The sequence below is a fragment of the Rousettus aegyptiacus genome, unplaced genomic scaffold (genome assembly GCF_014176215.1).
Source record: "Rousettus aegyptiacus isolate mRouAeg1 unplaced genomic scaffold, mRouAeg1.p scaffold_m13_p_12, whole genome shotgun sequence".
NCBI classification, from domain to species: domain Eukaryota; kingdom Metazoa; phylum Chordata; class Mammalia; order Chiroptera; family Pteropodidae; genus Rousettus; species Rousettus aegyptiacus.
In genome coordinates, this window is record NW_023416287.1 from 65,826,299 (window position 1) to 65,851,634 (window position 25,336).

The following is a 25,336-nucleotide window of genomic DNA, read 5'->3' on the forward strand; positions in this document are numbered from 1 at the left end:
CGCTCACATAGATATTTCCCTTTATTTGGATGCCTTCCTCCCTCACCCAGTTGCACTTTGCCTATTTATCTTTCTGGACTGAGGTTTTAAGTGACCTCTTCCTGTAAACTTTCCCTAATCATCCGTTTTTGTTTAGGTACCTCTTTTCACTTTAGTGCTCTGTGTACTTATGTTATAGAATTTAACACACTGCAATGGTTTTTGCTTTAGATACATCTTCTTTAGGAGACAATAAACTCCTTGAATACAGGGTTATATCTTAATTTTTCTTATCTCCACAATATATAACATAAAGCCAGGTGGTCTAAATATTTGTTGAATGATTGAACAAGTACAATTCCAAAACAAACATTATATTATTTAATATGAATGTAATAATGAGAAAGATATAGTAAATTCTAAGACCATAAAGATATTTGCTACTTAGAATTCCTTTTAAAATAAATGCACAATAGTGTTATCATAAGTTCTTTGAGCTGAGTCTTGATTCCACTGAATATTCTGAATATATTATACATCTTACTTTTTTATGGTAGTCATTGAGAATCTACAGCATTTTTAAAGTTTGAATAATATTTCTTGACAGTATACTTTTTAAACATTGACAGTGAACAAAAATATTTAAAATGATTTGGTTTAACATTTTAAGTTCTGTATTTCCCATTTTGACCTATTTGCATTGAATACTCATTACAATCTACACAATGAATTTGATAGTTATAAGATATGTCATTTGATAATGAAGAGAATAAACAAGACAAAAAAATACGTTTTTCGTCCTTCGAGATGTAGCAATACTCTTGTAAACACATAATAGAGCAAACATGGCAATGACAATAACAGATTTTAGCATCACTTTCAAAGATGAAATAGGTTTCTCTAAGAATATTCTGTGTTCCTAATATCCTTAAAAAAAATCGAGATGAAATTTGAAACTGGTATCCTTAAGAACTTTACAGAAGTACTCAGAACTGAAACCACTGCCCTCTAAGGATGTATTTACAAGTATTTTAAAATACATATATGCTAAACAATTATATTCTTTACAGTTTTGAAGTACTGCCAAAGGAACCTGTTTTTCCTTTAAAATTATATATTTGATATTGCTGCCTTCCCAACATGATAGTTGAGTCTGCCGGAGTAATGACTTTCTTACAATGCTATTAATGTCTGAAAATTTTTGGTTTCTTCACAAATGAATTATTTAACTGTATAAGAAAAAATCCATTCTTTTTGTACCTCATAACCAATAGAAAAATATTAAAATTTTGCTGCATATGCCTATCGTTAAAGTTTATAAATATATACTTATAGCAATATCCTGATTTATAACTTTCCTTATATTGGCAGTTTTTGCATACTGTGATTTTTTTATTGATTTAGTTTCATTTTCACAACTATTTTTGTCTACTCGTATTTATGCAGAGAAAAATGGAGACTGCTGTATTGCAACAACTATTCAATTATAGCAAATTTAAAAGTTAGACGATTACATGTGTTTTTTCTTTCTATTCTCTAAATTATCATTATTAGTATTTTAAGACATTTCTATTACTGCCTTTTTTTCCAAATGTTGAGCCTATGGTAAAGTTATATGGCTGTATTTATGATGTTTTCTATAAAACCAATTTGGAGCTGTTAACTATTGCTCAACTGCTGCAGGACATTCATTTATTCAAAAACTGTTTCTTAAAATAATAGTCAATTTTGCTAAAAGTTTAACACATAACACACAACACCTCTATTTGAATAAAAGAAAGTAAACCACGTACAGTTTCACTATTTTTATTACTCTTCACTGTAGTTGCTTTAAGTCCACCAAAATTTAGAGACACTAAGCTACATTTAGAAAATTTGGGAAAAAAAACTTTTCCTATTTTTTTAAATATAAATTCTAGTTCTTTGGGAACCTCGAAGTAGCCAAAGGTTGGTATAATCAGTTAATTCATTCTATTCTTACAGTTCTTCATCAATCAGAAGTTAATGATAAATATATTATTATTATTTTCTTTCTTTTATCACTATTGCCTTCTACTTCTCTTCACCTTTAATAATAACTGTAGAAGGAGGGAGCTAGGGAATGAGGGGAAAGACTTCCCTTCCTGAAAGTAATAGGGGTGAATCTCAAAGTGCAGTCCCTAAGCATGAGCATCAGGATCACCAGGGACTTGTTAGAAAGACAAGTGTCTAACTGCGAGGGCGAGGCCCAGCAAATCTGTATTTTAACAAGCCTCCAGGTGATGTGAGCACTTTACAGTCCTAGGACCCCCAATTTAGGGAATAGTTACCATGACAATCGCCCATTAGAGAGTGCTGTCCTTGAAGATCTTCCCCCAACGTTTCTGGTAACTGTGGGAAAAATTAATGGGATGAGGTCCTGTGCTTTTGAACATATTACAAATTAAGACAATTTATCCCAAACAATTGTGACTGTGGGGCATTTATCTCACAAGATACGATACGAGGTTTAAGAACTCCAGAGATTGAAGAGTTATACTGGATTGAATAGCCTCCCCTACAATGCATGTCTACCTGGAACCTCAGAAAATAACCTCAATTGGCAATAGCATCATTGCAGATGTAATAGTTAAGATTAGGTCACACTGGATTAGGGCAGGCATGGTATCCCCATAAGAAAGTCATGTAGAGAGACACCCAGGGAAGAAGGCCCTGTTTAGGAGGCAGAGACTGTAGTTATGCTACCACACAAACCAAGGAGCACAAAGGGGTGCCAGCAGACATCTTTGCTAAGAAAAAGGCACATACAATTTATCCCCAGAGGTTCCACAAGAAGCACTTGCTAACACTTTGATTATGGACTTTAGACCTCTTGAACTTTGAAAGAATAAATATCTTTTTTTAAGTGAACCACTCTTTGCTAAATTGTTGAAACTAATATATGAGACTTTATAGGGTTTATATCTTATGAGTATTTTTTGGCTTATTCTTTCTTCATAAAGACCTTCTTATGAAAATATGCTCTGTAAAGAAAGCTGCCCTGCCACCCCTCCCAGCTCTGGTAATTCAACTCTCTTCCTCTGCTCATTCACCCCACTCTTTTAAAGGATTTTCTAAAAGTCTAGCTTTAGCTGTGAATATCATATTATTATTTATTATTGAAGAAAAAAAAACTTTCCTAGAAAAAATATTAAATGTCAAATCCTTTTCACTGTGGAGAGATAATGCATTTGTGTATTTTTAGAAATACACAGATTATGTTAGAAATTATGCCTATTGTCTCCCATCCATCTGTCTTTCAGTAAAATTGTAGATTGAGGTGGATTATGTTTTTTAAGCTGCTTTATACTCATTTGTCCAAATATACACCAAGCCTTTTAATTGGATCATTTTATATGCAAATAACTAAGACTACTAAGTGTATCTGTGTCTCCTTCTGTTGCTGTTTTAGTTGTGTCATAAATGCACCGACCTCCACAAACAGAGTTAATTAGAGTAGTGTGTGAATGTGTGTGTATGGTGGCTGCCAGCTATAGATCTAAGATAAAGAATAGAGATTTACCAAGCAAGGCACTTTGTGTCTTCAAAACAAAGCACATGTAATTATGAATGGTATATTTAGGTAGCCTGCCTCAAGGAAATGTATTTGTATGACTGTTCCTTATGTGAATAGTTCCATGTACTCCTTTGCTATGTTTTTCCCCCCAAATGACTTAGCAAAGCATTTTAATACACAAATATGTCTTTTAACAATTAATACAAATTGAAAGAAACATTTAATAAGGCAACTTTGATAAAATAATTTAAATGACTTAAAAGAGCTATCTTTTTAAAGATTTGTTAAATTTAATATTTAAAAACATGATGTTTAAGAGCATGATTTTTCTTGTGCTTTCTTCCATTTTTCATTTCTATAGCTCTCATTTCTGAATCTGTTAATGTTTCAAGTTTCCCCTAAAACTTTTTTAACATGCTTAATTTGTCAACATTGTTTTCTATGGTTTTCTAGTATTTTTCAATTATATTTTTGAGCCAGAATAAGATCTCAAAGATATTGTCAGACAATTCCCTCAGCACAGTAAGATCAATACCATATTTTAATCTAACAGTGGTAGTGCAGTTTGAAATCCTAAGGTGGCTAGAGTTTTCTTTTAAAAATCAGTGTAAATGATAAATATTTTTGTATAAGGAATAGATTTTAAAATATTATGCTGACTATGACACTATTAAGTATGACTACTTGAAGTTCTATCTTTATTGTCTGTAGATTTATGCTGTTTCTATACTAACCATTCAAACAAACACAACTACTTTGTTTCATTCTTTCAGCATATCTTCTGTGTGGTATTAGGTATTAGGGAGAGAGAAAAAATTCAGAGTTCTGCTTTCAAGGAATAGTAGTCTAATAGCCAACAGGGATAATAAACACAATTATGAATCAGCTTAGATAGAGAGTTGGAGCACTTGGGGTGGGAGAAATTAAGAAAGGGTACTGTATCAGTTTCCTAGGGCTGCTGTAGCAAACCTCATGGCTTAAAACAACAAATTTATTCTCCCATTTTTGAGTTCTGGAGGCTGGAAATCCAAACTCAAAGCCCCAGCGGAGCCACACGCCGGAGGCTCCAGAGGCAGATCCTTTCCTTGCCTCTTCCAGCTTCCGGTATCTCCAGGCATCCTTGGCCTGTCTGTGGCCACGTAACTCCAATCTGCCTCCATCTTCATATGGCCTTCTTTGCATGGCTGTCTTCTGTCTCTTACAAGAGCATAGTCATTGGATTTAAGGCCCACCCTAATCCAGGATGATCTTATCTTAAGATCTTTAACTTAATTATATCTACAAAGACCCTTTTTCCAAATAACATTACATTCACGGGTTCTGGGTAAACATATATTTTGGGGGCTACCATTTGACTCCCTGTAGCTATCCAGCAGAGATGATACCTCCATTGCACACCAGGTTTGAGGAGAGGGGAGAAATGCTGTGAATTCTGTCTGAGGCATTGACTGTGTGTGTGATAGACTCAAGCCTTTTGAGCTTTTGGCCCAATGCCCGGCACAGAGCAAGCACTCCACGGCTATGGGATTCTTAATAAACTATACTCATGAAGATGTTCGGTGGATGGATGGACGTATAAATCTAGAGATCAGGAGAAAGACCTGGGTTGGGCAGAAGAATGGATAAGATTACCAAGGGAGAACAGGAAAGAGTGAAGCAAGGATCAAGAGACAGTTCATCTTTGAGGAACTTGCTGAGGAAGAGACTGAGAAGGGGTTGCTGGAAAAAAAAGAGGGAAACCATGAGAAAGGAGTGGCACAAAAGACAAGAGAGAAAAAATCTTTAAGAAGGCAAAAAAAAAACGTGTCAGGTTTTGTTAAATTGATAAGTAATATAGAGCCTGGATTTGGGAATTTTGATATAAGCAATTCAGAAGTTTTGAAGCCAATTTTCAGTGGATTTAAAATGGTAGGAAGTTTGGCAAACATTTTCTAAAATTTCCTAATGGACAAGGAAGCTAAACTAAGTACATAGGCTTCCTACCACAATCCCCAATGTACATGTTTCAGAGAGTTTTGACAATTTTCTATGTGAGGACACATGTCCCTGACCTCTCTCCTTTGTGCAAGTTGTTACAGATTGTCAGAGGCGCTGTGCCGGAGTGTTCACTCGTAACCTCTCCGCTCGATGCAGGACGTCTTATCACGTGCACAGTGGGAAAACACAGTTTCTAAACTGTGATTGTGACTCTGATCTTCCGTGTAAAAGAATGTTCTCCAGGCACCCCATTGAATCTACTATAAAACATCAGTTAGGCACATATATAAATAACATGGACTCAGAGGCCTTCCAGACAAGTAGTGTAAAATGTATTAAGAATAAGAGGACTGTTCATTTTTAAATGCTAGAGATTTAAAACCATATTATACTTTGATACTATCATCAGCTATTTCCTTTGCAACATCTGCTATTATGTGAATTTAGGTTTTTTTAAGTTAATAACTGAAAAAAAAAAACCCTAGTGGCTATAATCTCATCTGTTGGAAGGACACTGAGCAAACTTCCATGGCATATGGTCAGTATGCCACAAATTTGACTTTTTCACATCTGTGTTAAGAAATGGTTGAACATGGCCATTTTTTTTTAATAACTTAATATTCACCCACAATACTCTTGAATTAGTAACAATAGTAGGCATGTTCTATAGTTCATTTGGGTCAACTAATTTTTTTAAGAAAAGTAAATCTGGACATTTTGGATGTTATTTTAAATATTAACAATCATTGGCAGGTTTCGAATCATCGTCTCTCCTGTATGAACTATGATTATGGCAAGTGTGTTAGTTTAAAAAAAAAACAACTAAAAATGGACTTCCTATGACTTACCTTAACAAGCTGAGCTTTAAAATCTGGCAAAATAAAAGAACTTATTTAAAATGAACTCTTTAACTGTTACATATTTAAAAATGTTAGAATTTGGATGTGATCCTTAAGGGAATTATTTAAAATTTTGTTATATAAAGATTTTGTTTTAGACTTTATATATCAGAATTAGAAAGTATATGGGTCAATAAGAAATAATTAAATTGGAACATGTAAAATATGATTATGCTGTTTTATTATGCCATTCTGTAATAACTGGTATATATATAAACCTATAAACTTGTAATTTATACTAACAAGTCAATAGATAAACATCATCTTTATCTTAGGATTGAATCATACAATGTTATGGATCTTTTATTATTCTACTGCTATTTTGATATAAAATTCAATTAAGGCATGATTCTAAGACTTCGGCGCAGCTTAGAGAAATCCAGCAGTGTAGTTTCTACTCTTTTAGCATTTATATTCACAAACTACATATATGTAGCTAATTAGACTTTAATAAGCTTTTTACCCAAGAGAGAATTCTGATCTCTGTAAAGCTTTTATCCTTGCCCTACTTATAATGTCACTATCGAGTTCTTTATTCTGCAGGTTTGTTTTTTTATAGATACAGTTTCATGTTATTTTTCTACATGTGACAATTATGCAATTTTCTTTATATAAATACTGCTTTCTGGAGAAAATAATCTTTGAAATATTATGAAAATAAAAACTATTGTTTCTATAGAAATAGGAATATTCTTCATGAGCAATAGATAGTAAAATGACACACATTCAACATGAATCTGAGTCTTTGTTGTTCACACTAAGTGAAGGGTAATTTTACAAAAATAAGGCCAAGAAAAATGAAATCTGGGATTTCATAGTTTATCAGAAGTCAAACATTTTATACTACCAATAACACAGCATAATATAGTCTCAAACCACACTGCACTACATTGTGTGTGTGTGCGTGTATGTGTACAGTGCTATGGTTTGTCCAGTCATTACAGATTTGAGAGAGACAGAGAATTCCACTGAAGTTTGTTTATAAATGATGTTATTTTATAAAGAAATTGATTCAAATTCTTAGATGAAATCATCTTTTTGTGCTTTTGTGCAGGCCTTAGCTCACTACCCCCAAGTCTCCCGTTTGCCGCACATCTTCACTTTGTTTCCATATTTCCCTTCCTCCTTCTCTTTTGTCCTTTTATTTTCCCTGCTTCGTTCTCTAACCTTTAGTTCCTCTGTGCATAATCATAAAGGGTTCCACTTATTATTATTCCTTTTGAAAGTTTATCTGCAAATAATCATCATTTATTAAGTGATAATTCATTACTCAAGGATGCTCATAACTTGATTGGCCTGAGAAAACTCATGTTATCATTCTGAGTTCACGTCCTCTCCAGCACAAATTTTAACCCTTAACGTTGATTCCTGCAATGCAAAGCCACTTACCATTCACTCACCTTCTTGTGAAATGGCCTGACAGGATCTGAAGTCACTGGATGTAGCCCACTGGGAGATTAGATCATGTTCCTGAATGTACACACATGAACATTCATCTGTATAGATGTACATTAGCATAGGAAGTCTTGAGCACAACTTAAGGGAAAGCAGAGAAGAAATTGCAGTTGTGAGAGAGGAGAATATTATTGGACTAAACTCCAAAAGGAATGCTTGAGAAGGGTCTGGAGCACATGTGAAAGATTAGTCTTAGGAACGAAAGGGAGTACTTTTTCTTTGAAACGGAAGGAGTGAACCAGTAGAGATAGAGGAACTTTTGAAATAAATAAAAAGGGAGTTGAAAGAAATCATGTTAGGCGGTATCTGTTTCTTGGTGAAGCAGCAAAAAGTCAATGGTGGGACTTAAGTCTTGAGAACAGGAAAAGACTCATCTGACTCAAATATGTACGTATTAGGGTTCTGCATAGAAAAAGAACCAATAGGATGTGTGTGTGTGTGTGTGTGTGTGTGAGAGAGAGAGAGAGAGAGAGAGAAAGAGAGAGAGAGAGAGAGAGAGATTGAGAGAGAGAGAGAGAGAGATTTTAAGATTTATTTTAAGGATTTGGGCTCACATGATGATGGAGGCTGGTGAGTCCAAACTCTGCTATATCATAGGTACTCAATAAAAAGTCGATAATAAATAGGGGAGTGAATTGCTTCTAATTTATGTCTGTCAGTTGTGCTACGCTATGAACTCCTTGAAAGCAGGGACAGTCTTAATTACTTTTTTATACTCAACACCAAGCACAAATTAAGAGCTCCATAAATGCTTACTGAAGGAGTAAATGAATAACTGACTTACCAAAGGCTTGCTGCATATTTTTCCTTATCCCTGATTACTTTAATTTTATTCTAAATATTAAAAAAAAATAAAAATTTGAAGAATTTACACAGATTTGCGTTGCTTTTGTGTGGGAAAATTATATTAACAACTAGGATTATAGATCAGAAAATACTGATGGTAGGAATCAGACATCAACAGTTTTTACAGTCCTGCAGGTGCTCCCAGTGGTTGGAGATCCCTGTACTAGATATAGTAAAAGTGGAGGGTGTTACCTAAAACATTAGGTATCTCTGTGGAAGTCAGGGCTATATGAGGATACCAAGTTTATGTTCTTTCCACAGCAAAAGTATTCTCAACCCTAATCGCACAGTGGAAGTACCTAAATCTATTCCCCATTTGAGATATGTTAGAATCTCCAGGTAAGAGGCCCAGGAATGAATCTGTTATTCAAAATCCCATTAGTGTTTCTAAAGTGCTGCCAGGATTGAAAACTACTACTACAAACATAACTCCCTCTCCATTCTGCCAGGCCTCACGCTGTGGGCTCACAGGTCCTCTCATCCAGGAAAAAAAGACTTGACTCAATCAGTTTATGAATGATCTGCCTTAAATTCAGATAAGGGAGCCTGAATGGTCACACATTTGCCAGGTAATTTGAGGTGCTTTTAATAGATGCCTGCTTTGATGTTAGCGGGAGTTTTATCCTGTTGTTACTTTGAGGTAATAGGATGGATTACACCATGCCTAGTCTCTGATTTTCCACAAAGGATTCTGCTCAGTGCCACTCTCCCTTTGTGGGTTTTATACACAGCTGATACTTTGTACATCCTCTCATATTCCAAAAATAGGTAATACTGGGACATACACACCCCACAAATGAAACAGGGCATGGTAGATGTCGTGAAGCAGTTGTTAAGTTTAAAGTCAGATATTCTATTAATTTAGTGAAAACAGAACTAATATTTCTTTTTATTATAAAAACTTGCAGCTAATGTGCATGGTCACCAACTTCCTGTGAAATAAAATGCATTTTTACAAGTCCCTGAAATCATATCAAAATTCAATCAGGTATTTTGATGCATGATATATAGTAAAATGATCAGTTTAATCTCAATCTCAATAAGAAATATTAAGGGAAAACCATAAAAATAGATAATATTAAGTAGATCTCCACCCTGGCTGCAAGTTAGAATCTAGGAGGGCTTTTTAAACAAACAAGTGCTCACAACTCATCCCTCTCTCCCAAGAATGATTAGATTGATTCATTTGGTCCATTTTGGACCCAGTCACAGTTGTATTAAAAGCTCCCTAGGTGAGCTTTCACTGCTGTGAAGATGAGTATTAAATGAGAGAATATTCTGATTCATATATTTACTATCAGTGATGATAATGATAATGATAATAATAACAGTAACTCTAATTGCATTTGCTATGTGCTAAGCAACTTTTCAACTGTTTTACATATAGGAACTCATTTAGTACTCACAACAGCTATTTTATAAGAGCAATATTATTATCATCTTTTTTTGCAGATGAGAAACAGGTATAGAGAGGTTATGTAACTCAGTGCGAGACTTGGCAGTGATAGAATGTGAACCCAGAGTCTCACTCCAGGACCCCATACTCTTATATCCTCAAATGATATTATGAAATAAACCAGATTATGTCATCCCACCTCTCCCATCGGTTGCCTTTCCCTCTTCTTGATTTCTGCAGAGTCTAACCTTGGTACAGTTTCACCAATCCCACTAATTTTTAGGTAATAAAGACCATAAGAGTCCTCCCCACTGACATCTAACTCCCACACTCATAGAGGTTGCCTTGCAGTGAAATAGCACTAAGTCTTCAAGATTCAAGGAAGTACTGTAGGCAATTAATCTCTGAAAAGGAAACCTCTTTATTTCTCAATACAATGGAAAAATTTAGGGCTTTGGAATCAAATACAAAATCAAATTATATACCTTTATTTATTAATTCTAGGGCCAAGGACAAGTAATTAAATCTTATGCTCAGTTACTTAATCCATTAAATGGAAATAATAATTCCGAAGTCATAGGATTTTATAGAATTAAGAGAAAGACCGTCTATAAAGTTCCTTTGCATGTAGTAGGGTCTCAGTATATGTGGTCTGCCTTCCTTTTTACTCTGCTCCCATTCCACATACACAATTAGCTTTGTACCCAGCAACCTTTGTTCAGCTTCCACATTTCTGTTTAAAAGGCTGAATGGTGCAGCCAAGGATGTATAAAAAGGCCTGCCAGTTAGAGAGCTACCTATGTGACTTCAGGACTGCAAAAATATTAGAAACAAAAATGCCTCTTAAAACCTTTTAACCACCGCCTTCCCACTACCAGTCTCTCCAAATGCCTAAAATACCCACTTTTCAGACCTCACCTAAGAAAAGATCAGAGACATGGCTCCATGTTTGCTGGCACCGCAACAGCCATTGCTAGTAATACGCATAATGAGAGCAGGTGAAGGACTGGGGAAAAGGCAGATACATTTTTTTTTTAACAAATAAAATTGTGCTTAAGCTCACTTAACTATAGTCTTAAACTATAGAAAATAAGGTTTTGGCAAGCCAAAACAGCCCTAACGTTTCAAAATGTGTCTAGGTGCTATATTGTTCATGAAAAATGCCTATTTTTCTTAATTATTTTGGTCTGGTTCATCAAGTCATAATATGATATTTTTACTACATAGAGAGTGCAATCAGATGGAAATCATTCTTTTCTATAGATTTGAGGCTCTTCAGGGACATGACTGAACTTCCTATCTTCTGGGGAACATTTCTCCTCTTTCTCTCAATTCTTTCTTCCCTGTACAGTTAATTTCCTGTGAGGTTTATTTCGTTTTCTTGATACAGTTCAGCCCTGAGTTTCTTGTAAAGCTTTTCAAACTAATTTTCAATCTTTGCATTTTTTGATCCTAAAGATGCACAATTGCTTTGATGAGTTTCAATATAATATGTAAGCTCTTTTATCTTCTCTAGCTAATTTACTAGATATTTGATTAATTTTTTCAAAGGTCGTAGGAAGCATTTGCTTGATGACATACATATGTCTTCAAAGCTTCTCATCTAAGTGATCTCCAATTTCTGCCCTTCACATTATTTATAGCTCCTAGTGACCATCATCTATGCCATCTCCGAGGATAGCAGAGAAATCTGTCATATTCAACAAGTGTTCACAATATGCATCTTTAATTTATCATTGTCTGCCTTCATAGAATATAATTAAAAGAACAGTCCAAATAACTTACAAAAGTATAATTCCATTTACTCACATGATGCTCTTTATTTTCTTTTTGTTATATATTTTATTTACTCATAAACAACGAAATTTATTATCATGTTTATCTTAAATAGTCATTAGTTTTTTATGTGACTAGATAGATAAATGATAGATAGATATAGATAGATCGTTTTTTCAAAGGTCTTTGATACTTACCCAGATATTTATCCACTTATTCATTTTAGTGGTTTTCATTCCTTTGTGTAGATCTAGGCTTCCATCAAGGATAATTTCTCTTCACCTTGAAGAAAGTTCCTTTCTCATCTCTTGTGGTACATCTGTGCTAGAAATGGATTCTCTGAACTTTTGCCTGTCTTATTTCACCCTCATATTAAAAGATATTTTTACTGAACAGAGAAGTCTGTATTAACAGGTACTTTCCTTCATCACTCTCTGGACGTGGCATTTTCTTACCACATTAAATGCTGTAGAGGAAAAATCAGACATTGTTCTCCATTTGTTTCCTGTATTTGATGTATTTTTTAACTCTGACTGCTTTTAAGATTTACTGTTTTTCTTTTTTTCCCAGCAGTTTAATAATAAAATGCCTCAGTGTGTTGTTAGGTTTTGTTTGTTCTGAGTTTTTATTACATTTATGCTGCTTGGGTATCACTTAGCTTTTTTCATACGTGGGTTGAAATCCTTCGATTTTGGAAAATACCTATGATTTCTTTAAATATTTCTTCTGCCCCATTTTTTTCTCATCTAGTCTTCTGGGCTCCAATTGTACATATGTTAGAACATTGGACATTGCATTACAACCACAGATTTTCTGTTTTGTTTCTTCACTTTTTTTCTCTCATGTTTTAATTGGAATGATTTTATTGACCTGTCTTAAATTTTGCTGATCCTTTCTTCTGCTTGGTTCAGTCTGCTATTCAAACTACTGAACGAATCCTGTATTTATAGTACTGTTATTTTCATTTTATCAATTTCATTTGGTTCATTCTTATTGACCCCATATCTCTACTGAAATTCTTTAACTGTTAATATATGCTTCCCACTTTTTCCATTATATCCTTTTAACATATTTATCATAGCTTTTTTTAGATCCTTGTCTGCTAAGTCCAACATCTGGACCATCTGAGGGTCTGCTTCTATTGCTTATTTTTTATTTTCGTTAGTTGGGGGAAGTCACTTTTTTTTTTTTTTGCTTCATCTGTTCTATAATTTTTATTATATATAGGTCTTCAGGGGTAAAACATAGCAGTAAATAATATTTACTCCCAGAAAAGGTCCAAACCTTCCTCTATGAGGCCACTAATGTGTGTGTTTGGCAGGGGGATGAGGGCGACTGAATCTAATATGTACTGGATCTGAACCTGGCCTTTGCTACAACTTTAGTTAAATTCAGTTCGCCATTGGCTTTAGAAGTATTAAAGAGGGAAATATGACTTTCCTTTTTCTAGACTGAGCTTAGCAATGCTCTAGAGATGTCTCTATGTCTAGCCTAGCTGACAACATATCTGAACCACAGGAGATCTCTCTCCTTTGGACTCCAGCCCCCAACTGTCCAGGCCTAAAGATATCTTTCTCCACGATGTTTCCTTGACTCCCAGCTACTGCAGTGAATGGAGTAAAGACCTTGTTTACCTCGAGGGTATCTTTGTCAGCTCTTTTGCCCTGCCCTAGCCTATCTTAACCACCCCCAAACACTCAGTGAAAGCCTGCAGGAAAGAGTATCTTTTAAAAGTTTGTAACAGTTGGGCTGGCCATTCTTACATCTGCCCTCCCCTTTCCCACCACACGTCCCCCCTACAACAATGTGGTAAATGTGCCCCTCCTCTCACCATGTCTCAGGAGTCCTAAAAACCATAGAATTCTTCTCTACAGCAAAGGGTTAATCCCATTTTGGAAATTAATTTATTGAGGTTTCTTTGGGTCTTCAGCTATTCGATGAGTTACTTCATACCTACTGCAGCCACTTTCTCATAAACAAACACCCTTCAGCCATCCCTATGTCTTTGAGGTGTACTTATCAGAGGCAGGTCCACCATAAAAGGCAGACCTGGAAGTAGGTCTTTTGAGCAAGGAACTCCAGGGTCCCAAGTACCAAGAGCATGATGTGGAAGAGGGTCTCTGGGTCTTCTTCTAATTCATAGCTCTGTGGGGAAAGACACAGGTAGAGGAAGACTGGACTAATGAGTTCCTCTGATGTGTGAAGTCCAGGGTGGGGCGCTTCTCCCCCCTTGCTTGCCTAGGTCTAAGAGCGGTGCTGATGATTACATAGTAGAGAGAGAGAGAGGGCAAATGTGGAAGAAAAACAAAAAATCCTAAGGATGACCTTTAACCCTTTGCCCAGGGTCAACTCTCATAGATGCAGAAATAATAAGATGTATACATTTTCCCTTCAGTATTGAAGGGATACTCTTAAGGACAAAGGATACAATGTCTAGAAAACCAGTATCTCCAGGATGGGGACAGAACTAATGCATAAAATGGTTCAAGGACAAAGCTAGCCTCAAATAATAAAATACACAAATTTGGCTCATATTAGAATGATCATAACAACTTAAAAGGAAAATGACTTCACTATCATATTTACATTGTATTCCAACCAAAAGCAAATACAAAATGACTGCCAAGATAATTTTAAGATAATTTACTCATCTTTACTTAGTTATTGTTTAATTGATAATTTAGGCAGAACTTCAGATATTTATTTTTACTTTTTAAGATACATAGCTTTTGCATATGAAAAAATTATTTATAATTATATGTGTTCCTAAATAATTATATATGATGAAAATTTTAATGTAAAGGGACCACGACTCATTTCAGAATAAAGAGGTAACTTTATTTTAATTAAATGCCATTCTTCACTGTGTCTGATATGAATAATTGTATTCTTTACTGAGATTTAGCTTTCATATTAGCATTGGATATATTTGTAGAGAATTATGAAATATTATAATATTGCCTCCTCCTATATAAAAATAAATTCTGAATTTGTTGAGATCATTTTCAAGGGAGGTCAGCAAATTTATTCCCTTTTTAAAGCAGTGCCAAAGAGTAGAAGTTGAGAATTACATGTAGATTTGTGGTTGGAACATGCACTTAATTTCACACTCTGCCCTCCAGAGCAGCCCTATACTGATGGTAAAGAATAAATACTTACTAGACTGAATAAAATGAGAGAACATAGAACATCAGAAAGCTGATGACATTTTTTTTTTAAATGGAAAGGGAATAGATGAGTGGTACTTGATTCAGCTAAGCAGAGATGTGGAAACTCAGGTGCCTGCAGAGGAGATGCCAACAAGATGCACATGGAGGCTCCCTAGAGAACCCTGGGAAGCTCAAAAGCTGGAGGAAAAAGAGACTTTGAAGCTAAGATGAGATGTGGAGCTGGACATAGAACTTGGTTGAAAGTCTTAAAAAGAGCTGCTGGAAAAATAAATAATTAAACAAATAGATAGATAGGTAGATAGATAGATAGATAGATAGATAGATCGATCGATAGATAGATAGATAGATAGATAAAAAAAAGACCGGTTGGACTCTGAAATGCCCTTTTCAACCATGTGCAGCCTAGATACCACCCCTCTCTCACCCTGCGGAGACATGGTAGGAGGCATTATTCTCTGGAGAGACTTAACTAGAGAGGCTGAAAACTCAACAATATTGGAAACAGTAGCAAGTGGGGGTGATGTGTAAAACTGAAGTCTGGTAGATTAAGTGCAAAACTGCATGCTGAATGGTAATAAACCTTTCTCTCTTCCAAGCCTTCTTACCCAGCTTTGCTCCCAGGACACTGACAACCACGTTTGTCCCTCCCAGATAGGACATTAGTGGGGGGGTTTCTCCAGAATACTTGACTACCCAAGTGGGGAGAAAGCTGGTTACCCAAAAGTGTTTCAGTGAAAGCTCAGTTTGTCTAATTGCAGTATGGTAACATCCTAACTTTACTTGAGCAGATAACTAAGGAATACCAGATGTGGTAGAAAGTCTCTAGCATAAAAGAGACCCAAAGAAACAAACAAGAAATTGAAGGAAACAAAGACTTTAGGGAAGAGATGAAACTTTAAAAAAATCTTGAAATATCTATTCTCATAGATATTAGAAAAATCATGTCTATGAAACAAAACATGGTGTTATGAAAAAGGAGCAATTAGAAATAACATTCTTAGATATTAAACATATGTTAGCAGTAATAACATATTCAACGTGAGAGATGAGAAATTATTCCAGAGGGGAGACAACAGAAAAAGATGGAGAAAAAAAAAAGATAATTACAGGATTAGTCTAAGGGGTCCAACATCCAACTTAAAAGAGTGTCGTTTCAGAATGAAAGGACAGAAGAAATAGAGCTGAGAAATTGCTAAAGAAATATAATTTTTTTCCAGAATTGGAAGATATAAGTAAAAGTCCCTTGAGTTTTAAACACAGTCAGTGGGGATATAGGCAATATGACACCCAAGCATACCATCATGAGATATTAGAACACCAGGGATAAAGAAGAAATAAATGGATCAGGGAACAGAATGACTTCTCAATAACGACATGAGAAACTACAAGACTGTGAAGAAATTCCTTGAAATGTCTGAGGGAAAAGTAGTTCTCAACAATGCATTTTAACCAAGTCAAGCTGACAATTAATGAAAGAGAATAAAAATATTTTCAAGCATTCAAGTTCTCCAAAACTGTATGTTTCAAGCATCTTTCTCAGGAAGCTGCCAGAGTACAGGCTCCCCCTACCTCCCCATCAGGGAGTCCATTAGCAGAGAGGAGAACAAAGAATTCCGAAAATGGGACCCAACACTGCAGAGAAACAAAGGGCAGTCCCAGGAGGACAGCTCAGTACACTATTGCCACAGAAAAAGGCCTAGGGTAGGGGAGGAAGGTGTCTGAAGAAAAATAATGAATGTATTGGTCTATATTAAGAGGAATGTTTTGGGGAGTTTGAAAAAAATCTAAACATGGGCACATAGAAAATTAAGCAAATAGATGTATGATACAACTACAATATCAGGAAAAAGAAAACTGTATAAGGGCAATGAAACTATAAATCCCATGTGGTTTACATATGAGCATATATATCTCGCCAAAATAATGTAAACACCAATTAGTGCTTTATCTAAAACTGTTGTGTGTAATTAAATTGAGAGGATTAAGGAAAGAAGAGTGGGTGCGGGAGAGAGAGAGAGAGGGAAGAATGGAAGGAAAGAGAGACAGGGATGAAGTTAGAGAGAGAGAAACATGCTGGAGGAAGTGTGTATGAGAACTAAATCTTTATCTTCATGCTAGGAGACCAGTAGATATTATCAGCACTTGAAAAAAATCACAAAATAGGTATATGAAAATATAATTTTGGAAATAGAATGGTCATCAAAATTAACAATTAAGAATTGAAGGTGGTTGCCTCTGAAATTCAAGGGAAGGATATTCCTTTAAGTTCTATCATTCTATACGGCTTCTAAAATAAGTACATAGATTTTTTTTTTAATATATAGTAGTTACATTAAAAAATGAATGCTGTGAGTACTAGAGCTCAGTCATTTTCAGGCTGTTCTCAGATTCCTGTATTTCTGGAGGGACTGCCTAATGGAAGAGGAGCTGGGTAGGTTGGGCCCCAGGCCTCACGCCTAAGTTCCTGCTGAAGGAACTATGGCCTGTCATTGTTAAGTTTCATTTAACTACTTCTTTTGAACAAAGGTTTCATAGCAAAACAACAACGCCAACAAACAAATTTGAAAAGCACTCATTAGTCATATAATTATCTGGGGAAAAATTGCTCCCAAATGAATAAGCTGAATATAATAATTACCAGACTCATCTAGTTTGGCTATCACCTGTCATTTTCCTTTACCACACAAAGCAGAATTGTCCTATGTCTAATTCTTGATAAATCTCAAGAAGCTTAGAATAGAAACATTTGTTTGGATTTCAGATATGGATTGGTTGTATGATTATGAAAATCTACAGAGGTTTGAAATGATGATATTAAATACATTTTTGTTTTGCTCTCATACCAAACTGCACCCTCACTCTTAAGAGACATCAGATATGGTACATGCTGCCAGAGTTCAAATAAGTGGTGTAATAGCAGTATCTCCCTGTCCCTAGGATGACGTTGGATATTCTTGTTTTGCCTAGTGATGGATATGTTTATGATCATGCTCTAATTAGGGTTGATTTTGGTCCCACAAAGGAAAAATACCCCTACCTAGCTTAAAGGAAAAGATACAAATAAAATCTTTATTTTTAATACTGAGAATGATCCATATCTTTTGTAAATATGTAATATTGATTGTTTTCTGTGCTATAGAGTCTCTCAAAAACAAAGCATCCTTATCTTGGTCAGTTTAATTTAGGGAAAAATCAAATGCTGAAACAGATACTCTTGATTCCCTTAGTCGACCAATATCGATCTCTCCTTCTCTTTCTTCCCCTCCTACCCCTACCAACATACACACAGTTTGAAGTGTTATACTGCTTCTGTGGGTTTCCATTCTTTCTCAATCCAAAATAACTGAAAGCTTCTTTGAAAAATAGCTACATATAATTTTATATAAAGTTTATATAAAGTATAAAATATAGATTTATTCTTTTTATAAAATTTGTATTTTCTTACTGTATATGCACATCTCATTTGAGGTTGACAACAACTCTATTTTATTCTCCTTGTAGAGATGTAGAGATTAGGAAATAGTGGCCCTTGGAGATGGCTCGTCCCAGGTTTCATGGCTGACAGAGAGTAGAAGCAAAGAAAATCTACATTTTTGGAGTATTGTTTGACTTGGGCCAAACAGCTCTTAATAAAAAGGCCAACCTTTTTACAAAAGCATACATATAATGTAAAAAATTAAAGATTACATAGATAGAGTGACTAATGCATTCTGGTTTGCCTGGGACTTTTCTGATTTTAACACTGAGTATCCTGCATCAGGGAAATCCCTCAGTTCCAGTCAATGGATATGGTTAGTCTTCTTACGTATAGTCCTCAGCCCAAGAGGCTGTAGGAGATACCCATCATGGGATTTGAGAGAGATACAGGAAATGAAATGCAAGTAGAGGAAAGTGATGAAGAAAGTATATTTAGACAAGGGTATGGAGGATTTCTTACCCATAGCAAAGAAAACCAATTTTAGCAACCACAACAGGATAAAATAATTAGCAGTAACTTTTCAAGAATGTTTGTGTAACAAAATGTATCTATAGATTTTAAGATCCATGTCAATATTATGAAGTGTCCAAAAGACACGAATTTGACACTATCAGATCTTGAGAGGAAAAATCTATCTGAAGTGTCTCATGAGAAGAAATCACAAAACACACAGCCAGATATCCCAGGGCCAAACATCCTAAACCCCGCCTTCAGACTTTGGTCTCCTCCAAATAACCTCATTAAAATAGCTGCTCCCCAGTCTGGCTTATGGTCTGGTTTCCACTTCTAAGTGTGTCAGATTTTGTTCTCCACTTTCTTTCCTTGTTCTCCCTGGTTCCTTTAAAATCATTCTTTTCTTGGGCATTTTCCTTTATGACCTTTCTTAAAATCAACATAAGCCCCTTTAAGCCTTTTCCGTGTCTCCTTCCATATTGGAGAGCCTCCCTAAACCCCTCCCATTCCCCTCGCAACAGCCCACCTGCAGGACAGCAGACCCAGAGAGGAGAAATAGAGATGCCTCTTCAAAGACAAGGAGGAAAGTAAGGCTGAAATTATTCTTACTTGAATATTTTGTGTGTGTTTGTATATCCACAAATCATTTTGATAGGTTTCCTTCTAGCCAATATTTTCCTTCTGGTGACCACAGATGTTCCAATATAGTTGAAATCATGATGTGTATATATCTATATACTATGATTTTTAACCTAAGCATTAGCCCATGTCTCTTGTCATCAAAACTGTCATCATTCCTAGCTTTTCTCTACCAGGCATGATGTTATGATGTGTATTTTTATACATATGGCCCTTTCCATAATTAGGGCTATTTTTATGCCATAGGCATTAACAGCGGGTGTATATTTCATGCAATTTTCAAATTAATTAGCATTTAATAAGATTATACATAGTATGCTGCTGTTTTGGCTCCCTTCCATATCTGTTTTCTAATGTTTATATACAGTTTTTCTACTTTAAGTCACCTACCTTCCCTCCCCCAGAAAAACATCATTTATGCATAGTGTCTTAGTCTATTGAGGCTATTATAACAAAATATGATAGACTGTGTGGCTTATTAACCCAAGAAATTTATTTTTTATTGTTCTTAAGGCTGGGAAGTCCATGATTAAGTCTCCAACACTTGATGCCTTTTGAAGGCCAGTTTCCTGGCTCATAAGTGGCTGTCTTTTTGCTTTGTGCTTTCATCATGGGAGGAACAAAGGAGCTCTCTGGGGTCTCTTTTATAAGGGCACTAATTCTATTCATGAGGGCTCCATCCTCACGACCTAATCATTTCCCAAAGGCCCCCACCTCCAAATACCATGTTGTCTTTCAACATACAAATTGGGAGGGAGGGGACACAAATATTCAGTCTATAGCAAATAGTATATGCTTCCAAAAAATAAATGCTATGCAGAAGACAAAATCATCTGCAAAACCATCACCTGAGAATATCCCTTATGCCTGTCTCTGAAGGACCACAGTGAAGAAAAAAATAAGTGTCATTGTTTTTCGATGACCAGAATCTTCATAAACGTGGATGCCTCACAGATCTGCTAAGACCTGAGTTTGAACACATTGTTCACCTCTGCAAGGAACCTGCTACCAGCGTTTGCCATCCACAGAACTGTGCAAACACAGCCTATTCCTGGAGAATGGTGCAGAGGTTAACTGCTTGTTCATGATAAATCAAGGGTACTTGATTTGCCAGTTACATGCCCAGTTTTCTTTGGAAGCAAGCCCTGGAAGCTATTTTTCTGATCAAATCCTAACTCTTTTGTTAGTGCTTATGAAAGAGAAAAATAACATTTACTCATGATAAATACTAAGTTCTAGCCACTATAAATCTTATCAATTGCCTTATGAAGATTAGGGGGGAAAAAAAGGAAGAAAAATATTCTCATCGTGCTCAGTCAACCTTGAGTTTGGACTACTACTACTGTTGCAGACTGTTCTGGAATTTCCATGATTGGCACAGATGAAATATAAGGGGGGATAAAATTGGGAACTTAAGAAGATATTTGATTAATGAATGTTGCACTGTAAGGGATGGATGATAAGAATTCAGTAAAGAAAATTATTGTAGCTTACTAGTTATGTGAAATATTGCAAAGATATAACATTTCCTTTTTTCTCTCTTTTTCTTGGAAGCCAACAAAATCAACAAAAATAATTTAACAATATTCACTCAAACAGACACAAAACACATGATGATATTTGGAGGCAGGGCTTTAGCGAAGGTACACAGTACCTAATATACCTTCCATATAATCTTTTGGTTAATGGCTTGAAAAGAGACAACTTTTTTATGAAAAAGATTATTAAGAAAAATGCAAACTATATTTATCTAAAATGTGAGCCAAAATATAACCATTTTCCATAGGTTAAAACATACAAGCAGTTCATCAGTTTCAACAAACATTTCTTGAGTGTCAGTTATGTGCTACTGTCCACTCCGAGTACAGCATGAGTGAATAGTGTGGCTGAATGAGAACCAGATGGCCTGCCGCCAACTCTGTCCACTCTGCTTAGTTCACATGTGTTTTGACGCCATCTGTTAGCTTTGGGGAGGAGGGTTGTGAAAGAGGGAAGAAGAAACTCAGGGACAGGCACGCTTGCTCTCTGGGTGAGTCTGTCTTTCTATTTATTTCTGAAGGCATTTGGACGCCCTTATCTATCACTCTATAAAGCCTTGACAATATTCGCCAAACTTTGGGAATAAGAGTAAGGAAAGTTTCTTCCTTCACTTCCTCCTTCTTTGATATCAAGTAACAGGTTAAAGAGTGAGCAAGCTGGTAAGATCCCAGCCTATATGGGACATCAAAATATCACTGAAATAAATTAGTAATATGGCGCCGGTTAATTATGTTTTCACTCATGGGTCCCTAAAATGATTTGTTCTAGATGTGGTAAAAGACCACCTAGAACAGAAGATTTACAACCAACCACAAATAAACAAAGAAAAAGCTTTCTTTTTAGAGCTAACTTTTTGCCATTGAATAGTTTCGAGATGTCTGTACAAGTTTCAGGGAGCAGCTGCAGCCACACCACTACCCTGAGCCTGCCAGCCTACAGTTGCCTAGAGTTGGCAGCCACAGCCAGCTGATTTGGAAACCCCAGAATGCTTGGGGTTGTGGTCTCTTTGATTACTGAAATTATAAGTCCTTAATCAGACCTTTCAAGAAGTTGTCTAATCTATAAAATTGCATGTAATAAATTCACTCTTGATGATAACGAGGTAAATTATTTTCAGCAGTAGATCTTTAGACCTCAGTGACCATTAAATAAATATTAAACACAAGTTTATTTAATGATTTAAAGGGAACCCACATCATTAATTCTTGTCAGACTTTATTTGATGAAACGTATTTTTTTCTCATTTCCATTCAGTTATATTCTCTCCTTTAAGGTATGTGTATATCACACACACACACACACACACACACACACACACACACACACGCATGCACGCACGCACAATTTCTTTCCCAGTCCTCAGTTGCAAGACTGTCTTGGAAAAAAGTTTTGACAGCAAGGTAGAAATATTTGTTCTCTTTCCTCCTACTGTCTGCAATACATAATATAGGACAATCGAAATCAGTGTTTTCACTATTTTGTAAGCAAGATTTTTCTCTCACAGAAAAGCTACAGTTGCTCTCCAGAAAACTGTCAAGCAGGCAGTTTCTTCCTCTAATGGGACCCAACTCATTTATTAATAAGGAAATTCAATTTTTAACTAAAGATTTGTCATTTCACTTTTTAACTGTATTCATAGCCATTCGTGGTAAAATTATGTGTGACTATTGAAACTTAAATGCTCTGTGACAACAAAAGTATTTGTAATGCCCCCAAATATTTGCTCTATTCTCCTCAAAGTTAGGGAAAAATGCAGAACACTTACTTATTTGTATTACGTATACCTGGGGAGTTTTTCATGCTGAGTAACAGAATAAAACTTGAGCTGCCTTGCTTTCTGCTTCCAGGAATGCCAATCAGAGAACATTCTTTTTCAGACAGCCAAGTTTGGAAGTCAGTTGGTTTCTGGCAGTCAGTAGGGGGAGGGAATGACAGGGGAAAGCACAGTGAGTCCTCCTGGCTGATCTTCAGTTTCCAAGTGTTTCCGTAATAGCCATCAATGAAAGCATCTCCTTTTACCCACGCGGAGACAGGTAAAGAGACAGCTAAGTAAACCAGCGTTAGATGTAACAGCGGAAGCTCAGTCTGAGGGAGGAGGGGGTGAAGGGAGGACGTTTGAAAGCCTGCCATTGGTGAGTTTACCAAAGGCATGTGCCAGTGGGACTTCAGTGGAATGTGAAACCAAATCATTTTCAAGTTAAAGATAGACACAGTATACACCAGGATCTAGAAGCTGGATTTTAAACTCATATCTCTCCCTAGAATTTCAGAGAGATCTGTTATGATCTCTGCTGTAGGAATAGTTTGGTTAACTTTTGTTCTTTAAGTGAATGTGCTAAGAATCCATAAATGTTCTGGATGTACTGGAATTAAAGGGATTTAAGAGACCCTGCTGTGCATACTCTAGGGTAAGTGAAAAGACTGGTTTTAAGGCGCATCTCTTCTCTGGGAACGTTAATGTCGAATTTTCCTTTTTTTAATTGCGTGAATGGAAAAGTGATAATGAAGATTTTCCAATGTTGTGCTTTCTTACCTTTCTCAAGATATCTGGCATTTTACATTTTGTGGAGCAGAAAGAAATAGAGTACTTCAGCTTAGTTTTGAAATTTACCTTGCATATCTGTAACTTCTTACCCTTACTTACTTTCCTCTCTATTAACTCCTCCTTAAACACCCTGCATTTATTGAATTACAGGGTCAGTAGTTATATGTCACTACACAGACTGAATGTTACTGTGTCTGTGATGCCACTGGATGCAACTGTATTGTTATGAGATGGAGCTATTTCCCTTGTATGGCGCTATGGCACTTCCTAATTTAAAAAAAAAAAAATGAAGAAAGGAAAAATATTTCAAAAAGGGAAAAAGAAGTAGTCTAAAAGGTGATCTAAAGTAAATACAGAACCTTTAGAAGATATTCTTTTTAAAAAAAGAGAGAAAAAAATAGGCAATTTTCCATTGAAGAGAACAGTTTATTAATAGGAGTTATTTTTTGGTATCACCTCATTAATTCCAAGCAGATTCTCCTACTCCCCCAAAAAGCTGGTATTTGCTAAGTGAAGGGAGGTGTTCTGATTATCCAGAGCTTGCAAGTGGAGGAGGGAAAGAGTTGTCTAATTTGCTGTTGCCACACTGTGTTGACTGTTTTAAGAATTTCAGAACTTTTTCTTTAAAAAAAAAAAGAATGACAAACTTTAGTTCCCTTCATGTTTTGACCATGTATAGGTTTGGTTTCTTGTTTTGTCAAATGACCTCTCTGCTCTGCTTTTAGAGACGACTTTTCCAAACTTGCACAGCATTCCTTCAGAATAAATACTGTCCATAATAGTCACAGAGTACATGGTGTGAATTGGAAATTCTACTTTATATGGGGAAACTAAATCTGCTGACATTCTTATTACAAAGTGTGAGGCTGAGCAGTTGTTAAATGCAACTGGCCAGTTTTTTTTTTCCTCTGCTAAATAGACCGAATTCTAATGAACTAAGTTGGCTAAACTAGGCACAAAGAATGAATGACTTAATATGGACGTTTCACTCAACTTTGATAAGAATAAAAAATATACTGCATTACCCTTCTAAAATGAAAAATGAGCATTATATTGATAGAGCCACTTGATTTTACAACTACTGAATAATCCAGCAAAACCAAACAAAATGTAAAGTTGGCAGAGCTCAGTTTTCATGTTCCTTCCGTCCTTACTTTGCCCGCATTCTTTCTCCTCCTTCAGCCTTCCTCCCTCTGGAACCCTGATGAACATCACTGCTCAGTAGTCTCCTTTTCTTGCAGTCAAGACCTATCTTCAAAGAAGAATCTGACTGTAGAGTGTTTTAAAGTCAATGCACTAAGTCAGTTAGTAATATTTGCAGTTCAAGATAAATACTTAACCTCCAAACTGTATAGGCAATTTTGTTAAATCATAGTTAACCTTCCCTAATACTTATAATTAACCCGTTAGGTTGTAAAAGTTGCAATTAATTTTCATTTCTCTGCAAGTGGTTGGTACCTTTGAAAATTTTCCCTGGTGACATTGAACACCTGTTCTCCTTGCTTTACCCAGCTGTATCCTGAACTATTGACAGGAGCAAGCCTCGCATATCATAAGTGTTTTCAAGAAATTTATGAGTGCATGCGCATGTGTGCTCACTACACACACATATACACATGCAAACACATGTAGATTTACCTTTTACTTAA

The 25,336-nt window shown here is 35.7% G+C and overlaps 1 protein-coding gene across 23 annotated transcripts in view; it reads left to right on the forward strand.

The window, feature by feature from the left end:
• DTNA (dystrobrevin alpha) overlaps positions 1–25,336 on the forward strand; it is a 330,024-nt gene that overhangs the window by 65,392 nt on the left and 239,296 nt on the right. For 2 of the 23 annotated variants that reach the window (XM_016153939.2, XM_036229940.1), the window contains exon 1: positions 18,486–23,550. The exons of 11 other annotated variants lie outside the window; for them this stretch is intronic. The gene's annotated coding sequence lies outside the window, so the exon portion shown is untranslated. Of the gene's footprint in view, positions 1–18,480; positions 23,551–25,336 lie in introns of those variants that run through there. 10 more of the 23 variants (XM_036229936.1, XM_036229949.1, XM_016153943.2 and 7 more) reach the window with 8 other exon arrangements.